The sequence below is a fragment of the Rhinatrema bivittatum genome, chromosome 16 (genome assembly GCF_901001135.1).
Source record: "Rhinatrema bivittatum chromosome 16, aRhiBiv1.1, whole genome shotgun sequence".
NCBI classification, from domain to species: domain Eukaryota; kingdom Metazoa; phylum Chordata; class Amphibia; order Gymnophiona; family Rhinatrematidae; genus Rhinatrema; species Rhinatrema bivittatum.
Window position 1 is genome coordinate 46,516,019 of NC_042630.1, and position 23,061 is coordinate 46,539,079.

At 42.3% G+C, this 23,061-nt stretch overlaps 4 non-coding genes across 4 annotated transcripts; 3 read left to right on the plus strand and 1 right to left on the minus strand.

Moving 5' to 3' along the window:
• The first annotated feature begins 5,135 nt into the window (after nt 1-5,135).
• TRNAS-CGA lies at nt 5,136-5,216 on the plus strand. The gene has a single exon. It is a non-coding gene; the product is annotated as a tRNA-Ser (tRNA).
• Nucleotides 5,217-6,105: 889 nt separating this feature from the next.
• Nucleotides 6,106-6,187, plus strand: TRNAS-CGA. The gene has a single exon. It is a non-coding gene; the product is annotated as a tRNA-Ser (tRNA).
• A 2,598-nt stretch (nt 6,188-8,785) lies between these two features.
• Nucleotides 8,786-8,867, minus strand: TRNAS-AGA. The gene has a single exon. It is a non-coding gene; the product is annotated as a tRNA-Ser (tRNA).
• A 12,620-nt stretch (nt 8,868-21,487) lies between these two features.
• Nucleotides 21,488-21,560, plus strand: TRNAK-CUU. Its single transcript has one exon. It is a non-coding gene; the product is annotated as a tRNA-Lys (tRNA).
• Nucleotides 21,561-23,061: the final 1,501 nt, after the last annotated feature.

Here is a 23,061-nt window from a genome sequence, read left to right on the forward strand (position 1 = left end):
CATAGATTTCAATGACATAATTCTGTGAACCATGTTATTTATCCTTATTTATTTTGTTTGTTTTCCATTTTTAAAGCACTTCATAACAGATTATATTAATTTACTGTAGATATTTTTCTTTTCCTAGAGAGCTCAAATCTAAGTTTGTAGCTGGTGCAATTGAGGGTGCAGTGACTCACCCAAGGTCACAAAGAATATCAGTGGTATTTAAACCTTGGCTTCCCTGGTTGGAAGCCCTCTGTTTTTACCACTTGGATATTGTTATCAAGAGTTTTAGTGTCTCTATTGATGTGTAAGTCCATTTCAGATTTATATAGTAAATTATAACTAGAGTAGCCATTTTCCCTATCCAAGTAGAAGATGTTAGATTTTTTTTTACCTTCAACTGTGATTTTTCTTCATAGTCTTGCATGTCCAGCTTGTCCAAGTTCTCCTGTAGTCTTTTAGTTTCTACTAATCCTTTATGAAGTGTTCAATCGTCTAAGTTAAGAATATTATAGTGTAGTTGAGTGAAATGCCTTATAGAATAATACAATGTTTTGTTGTAGTACAGTGGCATATAGAATATTATTTTGTAGTTTAGATAACTAATTCTAAAGACCCTCACAAAGTGACTAAGTAGACTCTTCCACCTGCCCCAACATAATTTCCCTTTGCCCTCTAGCCCACCCAGAAAAATTGTTCTACTGCACCACCCCCCAACCTTCAGAACACCTTAGGTTCCCTATGTCCACCAGCTCTCTTCCTTTTTCCAAGGGAAGCTGAGCTCTTTACAGGTAGGATTAATACTTGATCACTTCTGTCCCAACAGTCACATCACTGAAGATGGCATTGGCAAAGTCATGGCTCCCTTGTCAATGAGCATCCATTCTGGGCAGATATTTGATGCAAAGAGAACAAGCATATGTGGTCTGTAAATGTCAATGCAGTCTGCCACAGCTGTGCAAGAAAGGCTTCTGGTCACACTACATCATACTCTAGTGCAGCAGCCCTGCCATAGAATCCCTGACAAGTCTACCACTGCTCCATCATGATAACGATGCTCAGAGAGCATTGCACTGATTGTACATGAATTCTAAACGTGCTGTAAGCTGCTTTGGGGCAGGCTAAAAATCCAAAGTGTGGTTTATTATTATTATTATTATTATTATTATTATAGAGAGCACCAAGGTATGGAAGCAGATACCATGAAATAAAATCTTTGGCATGAAGGTGTTTTATTCAATTTCACTGTATACTCAGGGATGGTTAGACAGAGTCTACATTGTCAATGGACATTCACTGCCATTCAGAAAAATATTGGGAGAAAGTGTCACACAATCGTAAAGTTAATGCTTAGTAGAAATAATGATATTTTCACCTTTTCCAGAGTGGATTATGTATTCACTAGTTATACTCATTATCTATGGGAAATAATCAATGAAGAGAAAACACATTTGGAGCTCAGTTTCCAGGCCTCTATTGTAGAAATGAAATTAAGGGGAATGTTGGTCACCGCAGTTTTCTTCTGGTGTCCATTAAATGGAGGTGAGAGTGACCCTGCCATTCTCCTATACTCGTGCTGTCCAATCTGCCCTAGATTCCACTGCGTTTGAGTGTGCATAGGAAGGACATTATGCAACGGTGTTTAGCTAGGTACATAAGTAGTTACCTGGCTGCAGACCCCTGGGTGGGAATCGTCCCCCTCAGAGCAGGTAGCACTACACAGAGGCTTGCACAATGTATTTTTAGCTGATTTTTTAAATATATATATCTTTGTTAAATTTTCCAATCAACATATACCAGTTTCATAATGATGCAGAACAGAAAGTAACATTCCTCACTTTCCCCTCACATCTCCATAACTCATAAAATATTTCAGGCTCTCATAAGTGTTAGGTTCTTTGTACTGTCCTTGTTGTTTTCAGTGCAGGGTGGAAAATAGATATTTTGGTTTAGATATATGAATGCTACCTCTTTCCAGATCATTTATAAATGTATTAAAAAGCACCTGTCCAAGTACAGATCCATGAGGCACTCCACTGTCTACCCTTTTCCACTGAGAAAATTGGCCATTTAATCCTACTCTCTGTTTCCTTTTAACCAACTTGCAATCCATAAAAGGATATTGCCTCCTACCCATGACTTTTTAGTTTTCTTAGAATCCTCTCATGAGGAACTTTGTTGAACTCCTTCTGAAAATCCAAATACACCACATCTACTGGTTTACCTTTGTCCCTTGGGTAAATCCATGCTGGCTGTGTCCCATTAAACCATGTCTATCTAAATGTTTGTGATTTTATTCTTTATAACAGTTTCCCCGACTTTTCCCAGCACTGAAGTCAGGCTCACCAGTCTATAGTTTCCTGGAGCTCTTTTTAAATATGGGGTTACATTGGCTATCTTCCTATTTTTAGGTACAATGGAGAATTTTAATGATAGGTTACAAATTAATTGAAATAGGTCTCTAATTTCATTTTTTAGTTCTTTCAGAACCTTGGGATGTATACCATCTCGGCCAGATGATTTACTATCTCCAGTTTGTTAATCTGCCTCCACATCTTCTAGGTTCACCATGATTTGGTTCAGTCCATCTGAATCATTACTCATGAAAACCTTCTCCGGAATGGGTATCTCCCCAACATCCTCTTCATTAAACACAGAATCAAAGAAATTGTTTAATCTTTCCATGTTGGCCTTATCTTACCTAAGTGCCCCTTTAATCCCTTTAATCCCTCGATCATCTAACAGTCCAACCGACTCCCTCACAGGCTTTCTTCTTCGGATATATTTTAAAAGGTTTTTATTGTGATTTTTTTGTCTCTTTAGCCAACATCTTTTCAAATTCTTTCTTAGCCTGTTTTATCAACGTCTTACATTTAACTTGCCAGTGCTTATTATTTATTTATTTATTTATTTGTTCTTATATACCGACATTCAAACATGAGTATCACATCGGTTTACATGATAACTTGTGAGATAGTGTGACAACAGGTTTATCCTATTTTCTTCTGATGGATGCTTCTTCCAATTTTTGAATGAAGATCTTTTGGCTGAAATGGCCTCTTTCACCTCACCTTTTAACCATGCTAGTAATTGTTTTGCTTTCCTTTCACTTTTCTAAATGCATGGAATACCTCTGGACTGAGCTTCTAAGATTGTATTTGTAATCAGTGTTCACACCTGTTTTACACTTTTAGCCTTTGCAACTGTACCTTTCAGTTTTTTTTTCTAACTATTTTCTAAACTAAATAGTAGGCAAGAGAACACAAGAGTTACACACATTTTTCATAAGGGACATACAAGGCAGAAGTTCATTTCTAATATTGCCATATCATTGACAAGTATGATTACTGTCTATAATTGTTTAAAATTGATAAATAAAGAATTAAAAAAAAAATCTATACTGCAATCCCATCATAACATAACAGTAATAACACCAAGGACTCAAACAACAATAACCCTACATTTGAAAAAGCAAGGGTAAATATTACACTGGTTTAGAATACCAATACACCACCTACTGAGGAAACAAAACAAACCTGATTGCTATAGATCCCTATACAGACACTATATGCTAGCAGAATCTCTCATCATGGTCACACACACAGAGCAGAGACAGACCCTCACCAAATACAGAATAAAGCCACATAAAGTATAAATAGAAATGTGCAGACAAAAACTGAACTGTAAAACGCATCACGCCAGACTCTATAGAGTGCAACAATGGAAAAACAAAAATTTCACCATTCCTAGGGAAACAAATCAATAAAATCAAGATATATAAATCATTAATCATAATTATAAAATCATACAAATAAAATAATTTCAAAACAGCTGATGAATAGAATATTCAATAATTAAAGACTCATGCAAATTTTGAAAGCTTTACCAAACACCAATAAAATATTTCAAACAGCAGACATATCACATACTACCCAATAATTAAAATGATAGTTAATCAAGAAAAATGATCTTAAAAAGCCACCTTTACTTATCCTCTCCAGCAGTTCTCCTACTCCTTTCCCTTGCAGGCCACACCAGAAGCAGCAGTAGCTGTCCTCACAATCCTCTTCCTTAGGGGCCACAACTAGTCTCTTCTCTCTCTCTCTCACACAGACACACACACCCATACCCTCAGGATCAGTTTCTGTCTCTCACACACCAATCATCTCCCCAACCAGTCTCTCTCTCTCTCACACACACAAGCACACACATACAAGTCATCTCCCTGATCAGTTTCTCTCACACATATACATGTCACCTCTCTGGCTAGTCTCTCTCAATCACACAATGCTCTCGCTCTCTCTTACTTACACAGCAGATTATAAAATGCTAGCACATATCATCCATACTATTAATTTCAACCAGTCCATGTCACTGCAGAGTATGAATATTTGTAGTTGGCAACACTCAAACCTGCATGAGATGACCCCAATAGATTTAAATTATATCACCTTAACCACTCAGCCACAACTACATCCTCTAGGTCAACTTTGTATCTCTCAGTAACATGACTGTAGGCTCCACCAGGCAATATTCAGGGTAGCTAATTTGCAACCGTTATTGGCGGGCCATTTTTAAATATGGTGCGGGCCATCCAGTGCTCCTACCATGTGACAGGGGCCGGCCAATGGCATGGATACCCTGTCACATGGTAAGGGCAAAGGGCCATCGGCACCATTTTTATTAGCGCAGCCGACAGCCCGAGAGCGGGAGATTGCTCCCCGTGCTCCCACTGGACCATAAGGTAATTTAAAAATGTTTTTGGGGAGTCGGGGGGTGGGGGAGACTAAGGGGTCAGTTTTAAAGGGTCAGGGTGGGATTTTTGATTATCAGATCGGGATGGACGATAAAAATTATAAGATTTGAATCGGAACCAGAACCGATTACGGTTCTGATTCACATCTCTAATACTTTGTGTTCAAGTTCTCCCTTAAACTCCCTCACTTCTTTTTATACAGTTTCCCCCATCGCTTTCCTTTTTACACCTACTCCTGCCATTCTGTCCTTCACTAAACATCCTTTCACACCATGTAAAAAATATATATGCAAATATACCTTCGCTAATCCCACACAGAAAACTCTTCTTCTTCATGTCTACTCCAAACGCTCATTTTAAAGACATGACTGTGGGAGCTACTTGCAGTCAGGTTGTAGTCGTGGCCGAGTGGTTAAGGCGATGGACTCGAAATCCATTGGGGCTCCCCTCGCAGGTTCGAATCCTGCCTACTACGGTCCTCCATGCAAAGACATTGTTTGTGCCTTACCTGTTTGAGCCTCTTGCATTTTGTTAATAATAATAGGGTAGATAATGGAAGGTTTTGAATACTGAAATGAGGAAAGAAGGTGCTATACAAACCTATTGTTCTTATATCGCTAGGTGATATACGGTAGAGCATCTGATTAGAGGTCCTAAGGCTTCGTGTTCCTGACATGTTGGGCATGTCATCCTTCTATTCTGCTAACTTTCATCTCTTCTTAATATTTACTGATGAAGCTCATGATTAAAAGAAGATGGATTGACCAAGAGACATTCACTTCTCAAGATATCCACTGGTTTCAGAGCTTTGTACTCAGATTTTTTAATTTTAAGAATATTATTTTTCTTTGCTTTACAAATCAAGCCCTAGTGCAGTATATGGAAGGGCGGGGTAATAAGTTGTGAGGGGAGAGGGGAGAGGAGAGAGGGAGAGTTTTGAAATAGGAACAGAGAGAGAAGAAAAAACAGAGGCATGAAGGAAAGACAGGAGAAAAGTGAGATGAGGGAAAGAGACACAAATGCCCACTCAACTTCCCGACATCTGCTCCAGCCCTCCACATATAAGCACTTTGCTTTCTCCTGCTCCAGCCTGCCACAGATGGACATACACTCTCACGTCTACTTTATGCTCATGTTCTCCCTTACACTCCCTCACTTCTTTTTATACAGTTTCCCCCATCGCTTTCCTTTTTACACCTACTCCTGCCATTCTGTCCTTCACTAAACATCCTTTCACACCATGTAAAAAATATATATGCAAATATACCTTCGCTAATCCCTCACAGAAATCTCTTCCTCTTCATAGGTCTACTCCACACATTCATGCTAAAGACATGACTCTGGGAACTGCTCGTAGCCAGGTTGTAGTCGTGGCCGAGTGGTTAAGGTGATGGACTCGAAATCCATTGGGGTCTCCCCTCGCAGGTTCGAATCCTGCCGACTACGGTCTCCCATACAAGGATATTGTTTGTTCCTTACCTGTCTGAGTCTCTTGCATTTTGTTAATAATAATAGGATAGATAATGGAAGGTTTTGAATACTGAAATGAGGAAAGAAGGTGCTATGCAAACCTATTGTTCTAACATCGCTAGGTGATATACGATAGAGCATCTGATTAGAGGTCCCAAGGCTTCGTGTTCCTAACATGTTGGACATGTCATCCTTCTATTCTTCTAACTTGTATATCTTCTTAATATTTACTTTTCTATTTAACTCTGTATAGCAACAGCTCTTTATATTGATGGATAGCATATAACCTATATGGGGAAATCTGCATTTTTCATCACTGGTAGTGCAGACACAAACAGAAAACCGCCAAAACAAAACAAAAAGCAGAGATGTGCAGGAAAAATGTGTCTATCTGCCCAGCACTCCTCCTCCTCCATTCCTTTCTGCTTTACTCTCAGCTTCCACCCAGTTGCACCGTAAGCCTTGAACAACCTCAGAAAAGGGAAGGAGAGACAGTCAAGGTAGAGAGCAATTCTGGCTAGCAACTTTCTATAATTACACCCGGAATTGGAATTTTGACATGGATTGAAGAAATCCAAATCTACCAATGAAGTGAAAGCCAGGCGAGCTGGAGAAATGCTTTCTATAAGGCAAACATAGTAGAAGAGGACAGATAAAGACCAATTCACAACTCAGGCACCCGTTCTCTACCACTTTGGGTACATAATTCTATACAATCCAATGTGTAATCAAAAAACAGCTTCCCCTCCCCAATGTGTTTAATTCACTCTCAACTCCCCGAGCTGCTTGGAACATGAGGACTTCTGAACTCAATCTGTTCAATTGACAGGGATATTCACCTACAGTATTAATGAACTTCAGCCGGCTGTCCCAATAGGACTCACACACAACTAAAAGCTACGGGAGACCCTCTGGAAATGGGGAAGCCTTACCAATACCATGAAAGTAAGTGAGCATGGGAAAGAATTGGCAGGGAAGTATAAGATAAGGTAAATAAACACAGTAGGTAACGAGAGGAGCACGAATGGAAAAAAACCCCAATAACCCTGAAATGATCAAGCGCAAATTCTGTCTCACACGCATGCATGTTGTTAGCAACATGCTCCTTCTCTTTTTCCCATCTTTTTAAAAAGCTGTGGCTTTCAAAGATCGGCCTTGAAAACCAAATCCAGGTATGTGCTTGTTGCAGGATCTATGGCAACAATCAGTCATTAATATCTGCTAGGGATGTGAATCGTTTTAAACCGTTATGGAACACAATACAATAGAGATTCTAACGATTTATCGTTATAAATCGTTAGAATCGTGAGCCGGCACACTAAAACCCCCTAAAACCCACCCCCGACCCTTTAAATTAAATCCCCCACCCTCCCGAACCCCCCCCAAATGACTTAAATAACCTGTTGTTGTCTTCAGCCGGCGCCATTTTACAAAATGGCGGCGAAAAATGGCGGCGGCCATAGACGAACACGATTGGACGGCAGGAGGTCCTTCCGGACCCCCGCTGGACTTTTGGCAAGTCTCGTGGGGGTCAGAAGGCCCCCCACAAGCTGGCCAAAAGTTCCTGGAGGTCCAGCGGGGGTCAGGGAGCGATTTCCCGCCGCGAATCGTTTTCGTACGGAAAATGGCGCCGGCAGGAGATCGACTGCAGGAGGTTGTTCAGCGAGGCGCCGGAACCCTCGCTGAACGACCTCCTGCAGTCGATCTCCTGCCGGCGCCATTTTCCATACGAAAACGATTCGCGGCGGGAAATCGCTCCCTGACCCCCGCTGGACCTCCAGGAACTTTTGGCCAGCTTGTGGGGGGGCCTTCTGACCCCCACGAGACTTGCCAAAAGTCCAGCGGGGGTCCGGAAGGACCTCCTGCCGTCCAATCGTGTTCGTCTATGGCCGCCGCCATTTTTTGCCGCCATTTTGGAAAATGGCGCCGGCTGAAGACAACAAGATTGAGGAGCAGGAGCCCGTTCCGGACCGCTGCCGTTCCGGACCGCCGCTGGACCCGCAGGTTATTTAAGTCATTTGGGGGGGTTCGGGAGGGTGGGGGATTTAATTTAAAGGGTCGGGGGTGGGTTTTAGGGGGTTTTAGTGTGCCGGTTTTGCGATTTTGCGATTTTTAGATTTTTCACGATTTTTCACGATATTTTACCCCCCCAAACGGCAACAATACGATTCCCTCCCCCTCCCAGCCGAAATCGATCGTTAAGACGATCGAGGACACGATTCACATCCCTAATATCTGCACACAAGTTGGTCTATCCTGAATCTGGAATCCTTTCCACCAGCACCGCCACCCCCTTTATAATTCTTTCTTTCCACGAAAGCTCTAAGTTTCTCCAGCTGTGTAAGAGAAGTGTCTCATGCCTTCGCATTGCCTGGATACTGCCGACATATCAAAAAGACTGAAATGTGCTGTCGTATTATATTCTGGCATTTCAGTCCATCTGCACGATCCACTTTAAAATCTGAATATATTAGAAAAGTGCAACACTGCTCAGATGCAGATCATAAAATGCTAGCAGATATCATCCATACTATTAATTTCAATCAGTCCTTGCCATCATGGAGCATGAATATTCATAGTTAGCATGACTGGAACCTGCACGGGGAGACCCCAATAGATTTCTAGTCTATCGCCTTAACCACTCGGCCACAACTACATCCTAACACTCATTGTTGTACCTCTCAGTAGCATGACTGTAGGCACCGCCAAGCAATATTCGTAGTTGCTAATTTGCAGCTCAAGATGTTTCTCTTTTATATATAAAATGTGGCTCTTGTCCCCTTTCCCCTGGGCAGCAATGTGGTGAACAGGAGGTGTGGGTTCAAATCCCACTTCTGACATTCTGGTTAGCTTTTAAACTGGATACTGTTGTCTATAATGTAGATGGTCGGTGTTGGAAATCATTGAGCAGCATTCAGACCAGAGGATCACCTTGCTGTTGGCTGAAATGAGTCAGTAAGTTTTGTTTGGGAAATTGGTAAAATAATTGGGGAGAAGTAAACTACTGGGATATATTATTTAGTGCTTGTGCTTTTAATAGAAGGCAGTTAATAAAGAATCAATCAGTAAGGCAGCTAATAAGCAGATATTAGTGTGTTTGCGTATTTAAAAAATACATAAAACGGTATCCAAAAGCTAGAAATATGCTAGGAGCAGAGTGTACCTAAGTAAAAAGGTTGAAAAGTTCAGTTACTTACCTTGGAAAGGTGTAAAGGTGTTGTGATTTGGTTTCATTGGGGACTATTATTTGTTAATCAAGTCAGGAGTGAGTCTCTCAGGCTGACTAAATGAAGTGATAGGGTTGTGTGATTGCTTTGTTCAGGTACAATCATTTGTTAAGCAGAACGGCAGTGAGTCATGCAGGACAACTAACTGTAGTGTAAATTTCCAAGGCAATTGTTTTCCACTAACTTACTTTGGAAGAAGGATATATAATGCAAGGGCAGAGCTCAGTAACCCACAATCCAGTGGCAGCTCTGAGAGGAGAGGATCACCTTGCCGGTGGCTGAAAGGCATCAGTAAGTTTTGATGCTTCCCACAAGCAGTGAGATTTCCGACCATAGTAAACTGCTCCCCATGCTGTGTAGCAGGTCTCTTGTGTAAACTGGTGATGGCTCTGAGCGCCGATAACTCGCGCTAAGCACCTTACAAAGGTTTGGCATTTAAGACCTTCCTCCTGTATTTCTTTATCTCTTCAGTATGCATTTTAGCCTTGGGAAATACAAATGTTCCCTTATTCTTCACGATTAAATGTGGATGGTTTGTGCATCTGATTTTGGAAATAAAATCGGTCTCAACTGAGCATAACTCTAAAGGTAGTAGAGCAGAAGGCTCCAGGGATCAAAATGGAAGGTGAAGGAAAAGGATGGAAGGTGAGCTAGTTTGATATGACTTTCAGCTGGAAATGGGGCTGTTCTAGCTTCATGTTATTGTTTCCGAATCTGATTGGTTGGGGCCGCTGGGTAGTTGGTTAGAATGTGACATGTCAGTTTTCCTTGGTATTAGGTTGGCATAGAAATGGCTTGGTGTTTGGATGCTGCTTGTTGCACAGAAGTAGGCATCCATGTGAGTGGCAGCAGATGAGGAAATCCTTGAAGGACAGTCGCCCGTTGTTTCTGAAGTGTTCATGGTGTTTTCTTTGTGAGCTGGAAGTTGCTATCCATCGAGTTTAAGTGTGGTGTGTTAGACAGCTTATAAGTAGGCAAGAGTGATCATAAGCGTGATTATGTCAGAGTTATAGGAAGCCAAAGAATAACGCTAGTATTTCTGTAGTGAAGAAAACAATTGCAATAAGAAGGAATCTTAAAATGGGTAGTGATCTTAGCTCCTTCGATAGCTCAGGTGGTAGAGTGGAGGACTGTCAAGGAATAGTGGAGATCCTTAGGTTGTTGGTTCAGTTCCTGCTCAAAGGAGCATTTTTCCAATCTTTGCTTTGTGATTATGTCACCCAATTTTATTTAATCTTGAATTTGCATTGCTAAAATGCAGAGAAGAACAGATGATGGTATTCTCTTGGACAGAGAGTGACATAAGTCCTGTTTTGTCCCATGTGCATTCCTTCACTTAAGAATCAACCACCTTAACCACTAGGCCACATCTACATCCTCATGGTCAATTTTGTATCTCTCAGCAAAATGACTGTAGGCACCACCAAGCAATATTCAGAGTAGCTAATTTGCAGCTCAAGATGTTTCTCTTTTATATATAAAATGTGTCTCTTGTCCCCTTTCCCCTGGGCAGCAATGTGGTGAACAGGAGAAGAGAGGATGGAGCAGGGAGCACTTACAGTATAAGAGAGCAGAGAACAACCATTTTCTCTAACCCATCTCCTTCTGGATGTGGATGCATGAGGAGAAGCAGTGAAAAAGGGGATCAATGTTTGGGGGAGATGAATGTTGTTTCCATTCCCATCTCCTTATAAGTCAGCATTAGTTAGTAGGCATGTCCTGAGGTATCCTTCTCCCCTGGTCTGATCAGTTTCTTATTACAGGTCATTTGTACCTCTCACCACGTCAAATGTTTACACATCCTACGCTGATGAAGTTCTTCATTAAAAGAAGATGGATTGACCAAGAGACATTCACTTCTCAAGATATCCACTGGTTTCAGAGCTTTTTACTCGGAATTTTTCATATTAAGAATATTCTTTTTCTTTGCTTTACAAATCAAGCCCTAGTGCAATATATGGGAGGATAGAGGGGTAATAGGTGGTGAGGGGAGAGGGGAGAGGGAGAGATTTGAAATAGGAACAGAGAGAGAAGAAAAAACAGAGGCATGAAGGAAAGACAGGACAAAGTGAGATGAGGGAAAGAGACACAAATGCCCACTCAACTTCCAGACATCTGCTCCAGCCCTCCCCATATAAGCACCTTGCTTTCTCCTGCTCCAGCCTGCCCCAGATGGACATGAAGTCTCACCCATACTTTATGCTCATGTTCTCCCTTACACTCCCTCACTTCTTTCCTATACACTTTTCCCCATCCCTTTCCTTTTCACACCTTCTCCTGCCATTGTATCCTTCACTAAACATCCTTTCACGCCATGTAAAAAATATATATGCAAATATATGTTTGCTAATCCCACACAGAAAGCTCTTCCTCTTCATATGTCTAATCCTATACAGAGACCCTGAGAAAAGCAAGGAGAGGACAAGGGAGAATTTGTACCGAGTCACTGAACCAGACCCTTTCTTGCCAGACACCATCTGTACAGTGAGCTCATGAAGCAAAGTTGCTGATGAGAGCCAGCTGAAAGCAGTGCCCTGCACCTACCCTACCCCCATCTCATAAAGGTTCCTCGGGGAAGATGCCCACCCATCCCCACCTCAGGAGCCTTCACCCCTCTACCCAAAGGAAGAACAATGGAGCAGGCAAGATGAGAGGGGGGAGGTCCAGCCAGAGGCTGGGAAGGGAAGGGAATAGAAATGCACTGGGGCACTGGGGTCCCAGGGGAGAGAAAAATAGAATTAGTACTGAGAACAGGTTGTGGGAGAGGGAGAGACTGCTGGGATGTGTGTGGGGGTGGGGGAGGGAGAGAGAGAGAGACAGACTGCTGGGATGGGGGTGGAGGAGGGAGACAGACTGCTGGGATGCGTGTGGGGGTGGGGAACACAGAGAGAGAGAGGGAGACTGCTGGGGGTGGGGTATTTGACTGAGACAGGCCTATACATTTCTGCTACTTGGAAATAGGGGGTGGGATGGAAAGAAAGTTGACCCTGGCACACGCTCTCCTCCCCCACATCCATCACCTGATCTGCTACTTTTCTTTTTTAAAATCTGGAAGCAGACTCATTAAATGGGCCACAGAACCCAGGTGTGGTAGAACCGGGAGGCTCAGGGAATCAGGGTCAGCCCGGGCTGCAGGAAGAGGCCACCATGGCCCACAGTCCCCTGGCAAGTAAGGACAACAGAGGGAGATGTGCAGACTCCTTCAAACTGGACTCATCCAGCACCTTCCAAGGCTCAGGGAATTGGTTTATGAGATTTTAAGATGAAAAATAACCACACAGTGATTTCATCAGCCTAGGGAATCCTTGCTGAATTTTTTCAAATCACCTAAAATCACCTGATTTTAGCCTACTGATTACATTCCAAGGTAATGTATATTGATGATTTTATTATCTCTGCTCTTACTATACTGCCTATCTGTCTAACTTTTATGATTATTTACTATTTTATTTTATTTATATTATGAAACTATGTATTTACTTCCTTATTTCTATTGTAAATGAAAATATTTTTAAATGAATATTTGTTAGATAATGTAAACCGATTTGATATGTTCTCATGAAACATCAGTATATAAAAAGTATTAAATAAATAAATAATAAATAAACCTGCAGATATACTGGAGCCTGGGAAAATCCTGAATTTTGTCACATTCAATCCAGAATGAACGTTTCCTGATTCAAATTTCACTTTGAATTGTTTGCATCTCTCTGGTCCATTGAAATGAGGATCTTCATCGGAGCTCCAATGCAGTCATCATACTGATACATGTAAAGCAAGAATACAGCACAGACAGCTGAAGCACAGATCTTCATCAGAGCCTCATGCAGGCGTGAAATTGTTACATGTAAAGCATGAATACAGCACAGTCAGCTTAAGATCAGATCTTCATCAGTCTCATGCGGGTGTCATATTAATACACATAAAGCACGAATACAGCACAGACAGCTGAAAAGCAGATCTTCATCAGAGCCCCATGCAAGATTCACATAAAGCATGAATACAGCACACATGAAGACCAGGTCTTCATCTGAGCCTCATGTACACATCACATTGATACACGTAAAGCATGAATACAGCACAGACAGATGAAGAGCAGACCCTTATGAAAGCCCCATGCAGGTGTTACACATATGCACGTAAAGCATGAATACAGCATGGACAGCTGAAGAATGGGACTCTGGGAACTAAATTATTCAAAATGTAAAAATGTAAATGTAGGGCAGCTTAGGCCTTACTATAGGTTAGTGCGCTGCACTGGTTAGTACTGGGAGCCTTGTAGGAGGGGTAGGACTGAGTGATGGTGGATGGGTGACAGGAGGGAGTACGAGTGCCTCCCATGAGGCACCACAGGGAGTTGTGGATGGGGTCTCTGTATAAGGGGTCCTAGCAGTCTGTGTAGAAGAAGCCTTAAACTGAAAGACCTGAGAGCCGTGTGCAGGACAGGAAGGGGCAGTCGGGAGATGTGAGCCCTGACCGGGGCTGCCAGGAGAGTTCCCGGGGAGGACCAGGAGTGAAGGAGGATGTCCTGCCCACCAGAGATTGGGTTTGGGCTGCTCGGTGTAAGTGATGGGAGAAGTTTCTCAGGGCTGAGTGGCACCGGGGGGAGAGTGACTGACTCACTGCGCAGAAGGACTCTGCAGGGAGAAGGGGATTGGGAGATTTTGGAGAAGGAGAGGGGAGGGGCTGTTTCTCCTTGACTGGGACTGGTCTGAACTTTGCTTTGTAACTGTTTTTCTCTAAGTGAAATCTTTCTGTTGCCTGGTGCACAGCTTGATGTGGATTGTGTGTTGTTAATTTCGGAGGTATCCTTGACTCAGTGGCCTTGCTTTTAATTCCTGCCCCCAATCTACAGGACCCAGAACTTTTCCCCACCCTGGTGGGGCAAATCCAGTGATCTCTAGGGCTGGGATGTTGACCCCTGGTGAAGGGAGGGGGTTACCTAAGAAATGGAATATGGAAAAAGACAGGAGAAGGAGGAATAAGACCATAAGAGGAAGTGATAGGACCGAGAGATGAACAAGCAGATACCTTGGGGAGTTGTAGTCGGATCTGCTGGTTTAATGAGGCTCCTTGCACCACCTTTCTTAAATGAAATGGATGTAATTATGAGAGAAGTCATGGCCCAACTATAGCCAAGAGACACGGGTGCAAGTCCTGCTCCTGCCTCCGACACTCCTTGTGACCTTGCACAAGGCTTTTTATCTCTTTCTGTCTCAGGAACCTGCACAGACTGTAAGCTCTCTGGGGAAGGGACTCAGTGTGCCTGTATGTAATTTATTGCAAGGCAGCAGAATATGAAAGTGTAACTGAGAGGGGAGAGATTTGGGTGGTTCTGGATTCCAAGTCAATCTATAGGATAACATAAGAAGTGCTCAGACGTCTCTTACAGCGTTTGATTGAAGGGGGAGCCGTCCACCCAGGTCCAGGAGCTCCCCGGTGCTGGGATGTGAAGTCCGATCCAGTGATACCTATCACCTGCCTGACGGTGTATGAAATCCTGAGCAAACACAGAACAGAAACCGTCTGTACATCTCAGCAAAGCAAACTTCAGAATCAGAAGCCCCGAGCAATGAAAATCCCCTAAAGATGAGCCATGTTCAGTGCACCCCTGCCCCCAAGAAAAGGAACATTCCAGCTTGGTCCATGTTAATATTTACCCTCGGCACCTCCCGTCCCATGGATGGCGAGCAGACTAGAAGCGCAGGACAGAGAAGGGCGGTATAGACTTGTTGTACCCTTATGAAGGGCACCAGGCACCCTATTCTTATTTTTCTAATTCTAGGTCCTATAATTAGCCACCTTCTGTCCTATCCTGATTGTTATTCTTTTTATATTGTGTATGCATCTCCGAGAGACACCCAGAAGAGATGTCTGGTGATTGGGCAGGCCAGAAATTACTGTAAATAAATACAGAAATGGATTGGAAAAGGCACAAAGTTTAAACCGGAGAACTCTATCTAATAATGTACAGGACGCACATATAACCAAGAGGCCTCCAACCCACTTTCTAACGCTCCACTTGCTGTTATGTGAGCTCCAAAAACCCCTAATCTTTTTTATGGGGGAACTACAGAAAGAAAACATTTGTATGAGGCATTATCCAGCTCCATGTCTGGACTCCCACTGGACCCTTCCTCTGACTTGCTCATCTCTCCTGGAGGAAGAGCCCAGTGGGACCCAAGAGATCGCATTGGGTTTGCATTAAACACATCTTTGAATCTGTAGAATACATTTGCTGGGCTGCATTTTTGCTTTCTTGCTTTCTTCAGCTCTTCTCTTTCCTGCATTTTTGCTTTCTTCAGCTCTTCTCTTTCCTGCTTCTTCTTCACTCCCTGTCCCCTTGCAGTTCTCAGGACTCTGTGAGATCTTTGCTGTAGCTCTGAGTAACTTTTATGCCGTACACATTTATTTATTTATTTATTTATTTATTTATTTATTTAACAGTTTTATATACCGCAGTTCAGGTAACATTGTTACTAATCACTTCGGTTCACATTTCAACAAATTACAATGACAATATAAAGAATAATTTATAATGTCTTACATAGAACAGGGAGAGTGAAACATGGATAATAACGTACAATGAACAGGGAGATTACAAATTATATACAAATAGCTTATAAAAACAGAATGTGAAGTCACTGGAGCTGTCTTGGAAAGACCTAGAGTCACTGTCATGACATTCGTTCGGAGAAGCAAGTGCGCATGGGAGATTATTGATGAAGGATGTTGAGGTGTCAAGGGGAGGAATTCTTCCGTAGTGGTCTGTGAGGGGATAAATGGGTTATGAAAATGCTTCGTTGAACAGCCAGGTCTTAAGTCTTTTTTTGAAGGTGGGTGTCGATTGTTCGAGCCTGAGGTCTGGAGGGAGTGAATTCCAATGTAACGGGCCTGCGGTGGAAAGGGCTCTTCTACTTAGTGTTGTTTTGATAGGATGTGCCTGTAGAGTGCCTCTCTGGCCTTGTCTCATTGGTCGGGAGGTAGTGTGAGGCTGTAATGGGATCATGAGCTCAATTGACGTTGAGTTGAGGATGACTTTGTGGATGATTGAGAGGGTCTTGTAAAGGATTCTATATTTGATTGGGAGCCAGTGAAGGTTCTTTAAGATGGGTGTTATGTGGTCCCTTTTGTTGGATTTTGTTAGAATCCTTGCTGTGGCGTTCTGTAGCATTTGTAACGGTTTTAGTGTGTTGGCCGGTAGCCCAAGCAGCAAAGAGTTGCAATAATCTATTTTCGAGAAAATGATTACTTGTAACACAGATCTGAAATCCTGGAAGTGTAGGAGGGGTCTTAGCCTCTTTAAGACTTGGAGTTTAAAAAAGCATTCTTTAACGGTGTTATTGATGAAGCTTCTGTAGTTAAATTGATTATCAATGATGACCCCAAGATTTCTGACCTGTGGGGATAAGACTGGAAGGGATAAGGTGTTTACGTTAGATAATGAGAAATTGCCGTCTGGGGTGATGAGAAGAAACTCAGTCTTGTTGGAGTTGAGTATTAAGTTGAGTTTAGTTACAAGGTTGTTGATGGAAAGAAGACAAGAGTTCCAATAGAGCATGGTATTGTGTAATGAATCTTTAATCGGTATGAGGATTTGTACGTCGTCAGCATATATGTAGTGTGTTAGATTAAGATTGGAAAGGAGCTGACACAGAGGGAGAAGATAAATGTTAAATAATGTTGGAGATAGCGAGGATCCTTGCGGAACACCAAGTGTGGATTTGAAAGGAGGCGATTCTTTGCTGTTAACCTTAACTTTATAGAACCTGTTCTGGAGGAAGGATGAGAACCAGCTGAGGGCGGTGTTTTTGATGCCGATCTCGGAGAGACGCTCTAAGAGAATATCGTGGTTCACTGTGTTGAATGCCACTGTTAGGTCGAGAAGGATGAGCAGACAGGATTGTTTTTTCTCAAGGTTCCTGAGAATATTGTCTGATAGTGATAAAAGGAGGGATTCAGTACTTCGGGATTTACGGAATCCTAGTTGAGATGGTGAGAGTAGGTTGTTGTTGTCCAGTTATTCTGAAAGCTGTTTATTTACTATTCTTTCCAGTATTTTTGCGATAATCGGAAGATTTGCTATGGGGCGAAAGTTGGCTGGGTTATCAGGTTTTGGTTTTTTTAGAAGAGGTTTCAGGATAGCGAGTTTGAGGGGGGTGGGGACAAGGCCCTGTGATAAGGAGGCATTTATAATCTGTGATATTGGAATTGAGATGTCTTTGGCACTTGCAATCAGGAGGTTAGCTGGAATCGCATCTATTGGGTGGGAAGATGGTTTCAGTTTTTTTAGAACATTTTCAATCTCTAAAGTGGAAACAGTCTCGAGGGTCTCAAGGCTTGAAGTGAGTAGTAGGGGTGGGGTAAACATATGATGTGGGGAAGGGCTATCTTTTCCTTAAGAGGGTCAAGGAGGTTGGAAATTTTGTTCATGAAATAGGTGGCCAATTCAGTGGCTTTACTTGCTGCTTTGTCGTCTGGAATAGTGAAGGCGGGTGGTTTGGTGAGGGAAGCAACCAGTGAGAAAAGGGCTTTTGGGTCGAAGATAAAGTTATGAATTTTTTGTGAGTAGAAATCCTTTTTTGCTTGAAGTATGGAGATCCTGTATTGGTGCATGAGAGTTTTAAAGGCTGCAAGATATGAAGTTGAGGGGTTTTTGTGCCATGTCTTTTCTTTGTTTCTGAGTTCACGCTTTAAGATTTTTAACTTGGAGTATACCATGGTTTTTTTGTATCCTTGTTGTTTTGGATTGTTTTGGTAATTAGAGGGCAGGTCAGGTTAGCCACTTTGTGATTTTGGACCAGGAGGCTAATGCTGAGTTAGCGTCTGTGAGGTCCAGATGGGTTAGTTCAGGGGTTAGAATGGAGATGAGAGTTTCAGGGTTGCAAAGTTTTCTGAATTGAACCGTGGATTTCTGTGGTGCCTTAGGGATAGGTTGATGGTTTAGTAAAGATAAATTAATTAGCTTGTGATCAGACCATGGTATTGGCCGGCAGGTAGTGTTGGAAGAGAGGGTGAGGCTTTGGTTTATGAAGATTAAATCCAGGGTGTGACAAGCTTTATGAGTAGGATTATTTATGAGTTGTTTGAAACCCATGAAGTTGAGGGTGTTTAGGAAGGCTTCACAGTTGGATGAACGAGGTGTGGCATCTACATGGAGATTGAAGTCTCCCATCAATATGGCTGGAGCATCAGTGTCAATGTGCTTGGCAATGCATTGTATTAAAGGCTAGGGGTCTGAATCTAGATGACCTGGAGGGGCGTAAATGAGGCCTATTTGCAAATGAGAGGATTTGAAGATAGCAAATTCGAGAGAGTGGGAAGAGGTGGATGAATGAAGCGACAGTCTAAATTTTTTGTTGGCAGCGAGTAGAAGACCGCCACCTCTTTTTTTCAGTCTTGGGATGGAGAATATATCATAGCTAAGTATCAGAAGTTGATTGAGGAGGACTGTGTCTTCTGGTTTTAACCAAGTTTCTGTGATGGCACACAGGTCAGGTTGCTCTTCTGTGAGGAGGTCATTCAATAGGTGAGTTTTTTTAGAGAGGGATTGAGCATTCAGTAGAGAAAGCATGAAAAGTGTGAAGCCCAGGAGTTGATTCAGGGGTGATATCATGATTGGGATGAGCCTGTTAGGTTGTTGTGCGGAGGGAGAGCCTTGTTTTTTTGTTGGGTTTCTCTTGCTGTTGAAAATGATTGGAATGGTTGAGTGGCACATGTTTAATTTCTGTTGGTGAAGTTGTGAGGGGTGTTGTGTGTAAGGTTGAAGGAGGGGGAGGGGTGGAAGTAAAGAGTAATGCAGCTAACTAAGTCTGGGGGGAAGAGAGGAAGAGAGGAGATAGCATGAGGAGGCAAAATATTGAGTGTTTGTTGGGTCTGTCCGAAGGGTTTTTCCGAAGGGGCGTACAAAGGGGCAGGCCCCTTTGTTGTGCACCTTCGGCGTGCGACGCTCGGCGCGCGGCGCCAGAGTGAAGAGAATTTAAATGCCTGCTTGGGGCAGCCTGATTGGCTGTCTGTGGCTCCTCCGATTGGCTGGCTGTGCTGCTGCTGCGCTGCTGGAAGCCGGAAGAGGAGCGCTGCAGGGAGGAGGCTCGGGCGCAATCCGGCGGTGTGGGAGTCTCGTGGTCGGACCGGGGACCCGTTTGTGGTGAGTTTTGTTGGGCCTTACCCCGGCGGGTCTCCGGTGCCGAATGCGCAGGCCTGCACTCGGTCGGGTCGGTCCGAAGAATAGATCGTGGCGCTGGATGGATCCTCACCTTCTCCTCCTGGTCCTTTATCACCAGGAGCTGAGAGTCTCTCTCTGCACAGTCCTCATGGCTCCTGCTCCAGCTCCTCTCAGTGTTTCTAGAGAAGTAATAGCACTTTCCCTTGTGCCGGAGCCAGTTCATGGGGCAGGTCTGAGCACCAGATCCATTTCCAGGAAGACAAGGACACAGGGGTGCTGTGAATATTGTAAGTACATTTTAAACAATCTGGTAGTCCAGAAAATCAGTAAAAAGCTGCAGTTCATAGGGCACAACTTGGCACCAAATTCCACTAGAAAATGAAACAGAAGCAGGAGATAATGAGGTCAATATTCAGAGAGGCGGCGAGCAGCATAACGTCCCAGATATTCAGCGAGACATACTCGTACACTCTGCCACTGAATATACTCTGATACATTCATGAGCGTAACTTTATCCAGGTAACCTAGTACTGTGATTTTTCAAAGCAGATGTGTACATAACATTAACTGGAGAGTCTTCAATGTGTGCGCTGTCCAGTTACAGTTTAGCTCTTCACTAGAAATGCCTCTATTGATGCTCTTTTTGTGCGGATAAACTTTGAAAAAAAAAAAGATGTGTGCACAAAATTTAGTAATTCAGCATTCGAAAATATTCAAAACTTGTTTTTTGAGCATAATGCAATAATTAACCTGCAAAAAGGCATTGCGTATTGACCCCACTGTATATTGCACTGTAGTTGATGTAGTCAGATTTTTAGGAAACTTTAGAAAATCCTCTTCTTTTGAGGGGGAGGTTTGTCCAGAGTGGGTGATTAAAGCTGCTTCACAAAGCTTTGTGCAGTTTCCTATTCAACTGCTTGCAGCTCATTATCAGAAGGAGTTGCTCCTGTAGCCATGAAGAAAGCTCATGTATACCCTAAAATTAAAAAGCCATCTCTAGATCTCTGCCCACTACTTATCATCCAATTTCTAATATGCTGTGTTTGGCAAAATAATTGGAGAAGGTTGATCTGAACCAGGAACACGACTTTCAGAACAAGTTCTATGTATTGCACCTGTCACAGTTTGGGTTTCATAAACGTCATGGAAAAGAAACTTTATTATTATCTGCCCTGGGTTTTATGAGGCAGGGCTTAGACATGGGAAACTCATATCCAATGGGCCTTCTTGAAGTCTCCGCTGCCCTTGATACTCTGCACCCTATTATTTTGTGAGCCTAATTGGCAGGGCTTAAGCTTTGCCCTGACGTACTTAAATGGTTCCAGTCCTTTCCTACAAATCGTTACTAACAGGTAAGGCCTGGTTCTTCTCAAGTGGAATGGTGCCCATTTGTGTAAGGCGTTCTGCATGACTCTGTCCTTTTACCAGCACTAATATGTAACATCTGTAACATCTGTATGCTTCCACTGGCAAATTTACTTGCTTCATTTAACATCCATTTTTGGTTTATGCAGATGATATCCAGCTGGAAATAAATATAATAAGAGCTTGAAACCTCGTGGCCAGAAATGCCATTGCCACTTGATGCTCAGAAAAAAAGATTTAGACAGGAATCCTAATAAAGTGCCTTCTTTGAAAAAAACATAATTTTACATAAGCGAAATATGCCTTTTATACACATAAGAGAAGAGGTGAAACCCAAACCCACAGAAATCACAAAAATATGTTTATGTTAAGATGAGCTAAATCTATGAGTCCTACTCGGTCGCTGTCTTAAGGCACGGGTGCAAGTATTGAATTGTTTGAATCCCTACAGCTGTATGAAATGTGACTTAAGCAAAGATTGTGAGAACCAATATCTGCTGAAAAACGCTTTTTCCCCAAGCCTGACTAGCTCAGTCGGTAGAGCATGAGACTCTTAATCTCAGGGTCATGGGTTCAAGCCCCATGTTGGGCGAGGGGTATTTACTTTTTCTGTTTCAGTAATTCATTAGGAAACCTACAAAAATGTTAGTGAAGCATTGGGTACTTGCCAGGTTCTTATGGCCTGGATTGGCCACTGTTGGAAACAGGATGCTGGGCTTGATGTATCCTTGGTCTGACCCAGTATGGCATGTTCTTATGGGTATCTCCTTTTCTGAACATTTAAGCATCTTAAGGTGCCAGAAAAAATATATCAGTTTCCAACCTGCAGAGCAGAAATGACAACTTCATATGCTTCTCAGAAAAAAGGAGTCCATGTACAAAATCACAAATATTCACCCAAAGGGATCCACTTTCTAGAAATTACCAAGGAATTGTACTTCTTCCTGGGTGAACATGCTGGTCGCTGTTTCCCCAATCAATTCGCAATAGCAGAGCAAATCTGCAATACATAACATATGGCTTTTACTAGAATCTATTTTGACAGGAGACATAAACTGAAATAATGAAAGCAGAAAAATTCAAACATTCAAAGAAAAAAATCAATGTTCACAAAACTTTCATTCTCAGTGACTTTGAATCAGAGGAGCTTCTACTCAGAATGGATAATTTCCTCACTCGTTGTGTTCCGTAGTTGACGTGGATGCCCTGGAATCTTCATGCTGCATTATGAGCAAAATGTCCTCAGTACTTGGGAGAAAATATACAGGATCCTCCAAGCAGCTAAAACGGGAATGAAAGAGGATCTTAAAGTAGGACCCACCCATTTCATAATGAATGAAGAGCAAAGGCTTCTTATCGAGAAGCTTTGACCCTCTCTTGCAAAGCTCTGTGATACTTTACAGGTTTTTCTCTTAATTAAGATGAACAGAATCACATCCTGTAGATGTGAAGGTCTAGGAATATCTGTGAATGGCCACGAAGATGAGTGAAATGCTTTTTAAGGTAGTTAATTAAGCCTCAAATAATGCTCAATGAAGCATGCATATATTGAACTTAGCACCCAGAATGCTAATATTCAACACAGTTTCTGTCTTTGAGAAATACCTTGAAAGAGAATATTAATTTTAAACCTGTTTTGCCAGATCTTAACTATTTGCTTACAATTTAATGCAGAAGTTTGTTATGATAAATGTGGTATAGTTTATCAAGCTCATCTGTTTTCTTGAAAGTAATCTCTAAAGGTTTTAATTCAATTTCAGTTTAGCATTAAATTCAGCACCTTTATGAGTGTGTAAAAGAAGTATGCTTTTTCTAGTGAATATGACCCCCTCTCTATGGAGGTTTTAACGGTAGCCATGCGAAGGGGATGATACATGTTAACTATGTTTCATAGGGGGTTACTTTTGTTATATAGTTACCTGAAATTGAATTTAGTCAAATAGTTCAAATGAGAAGGAAGTATTTTCTTCAATTCTCAGAAAGAATGTAATTCTTCTCAGGTGAACTTTCTGATCATGCTTTGTGAAGCATTTCACACAATAATAACCAGCATGACTATTATAATGAGAGGTCTCCATGAAAACATGTCAGAA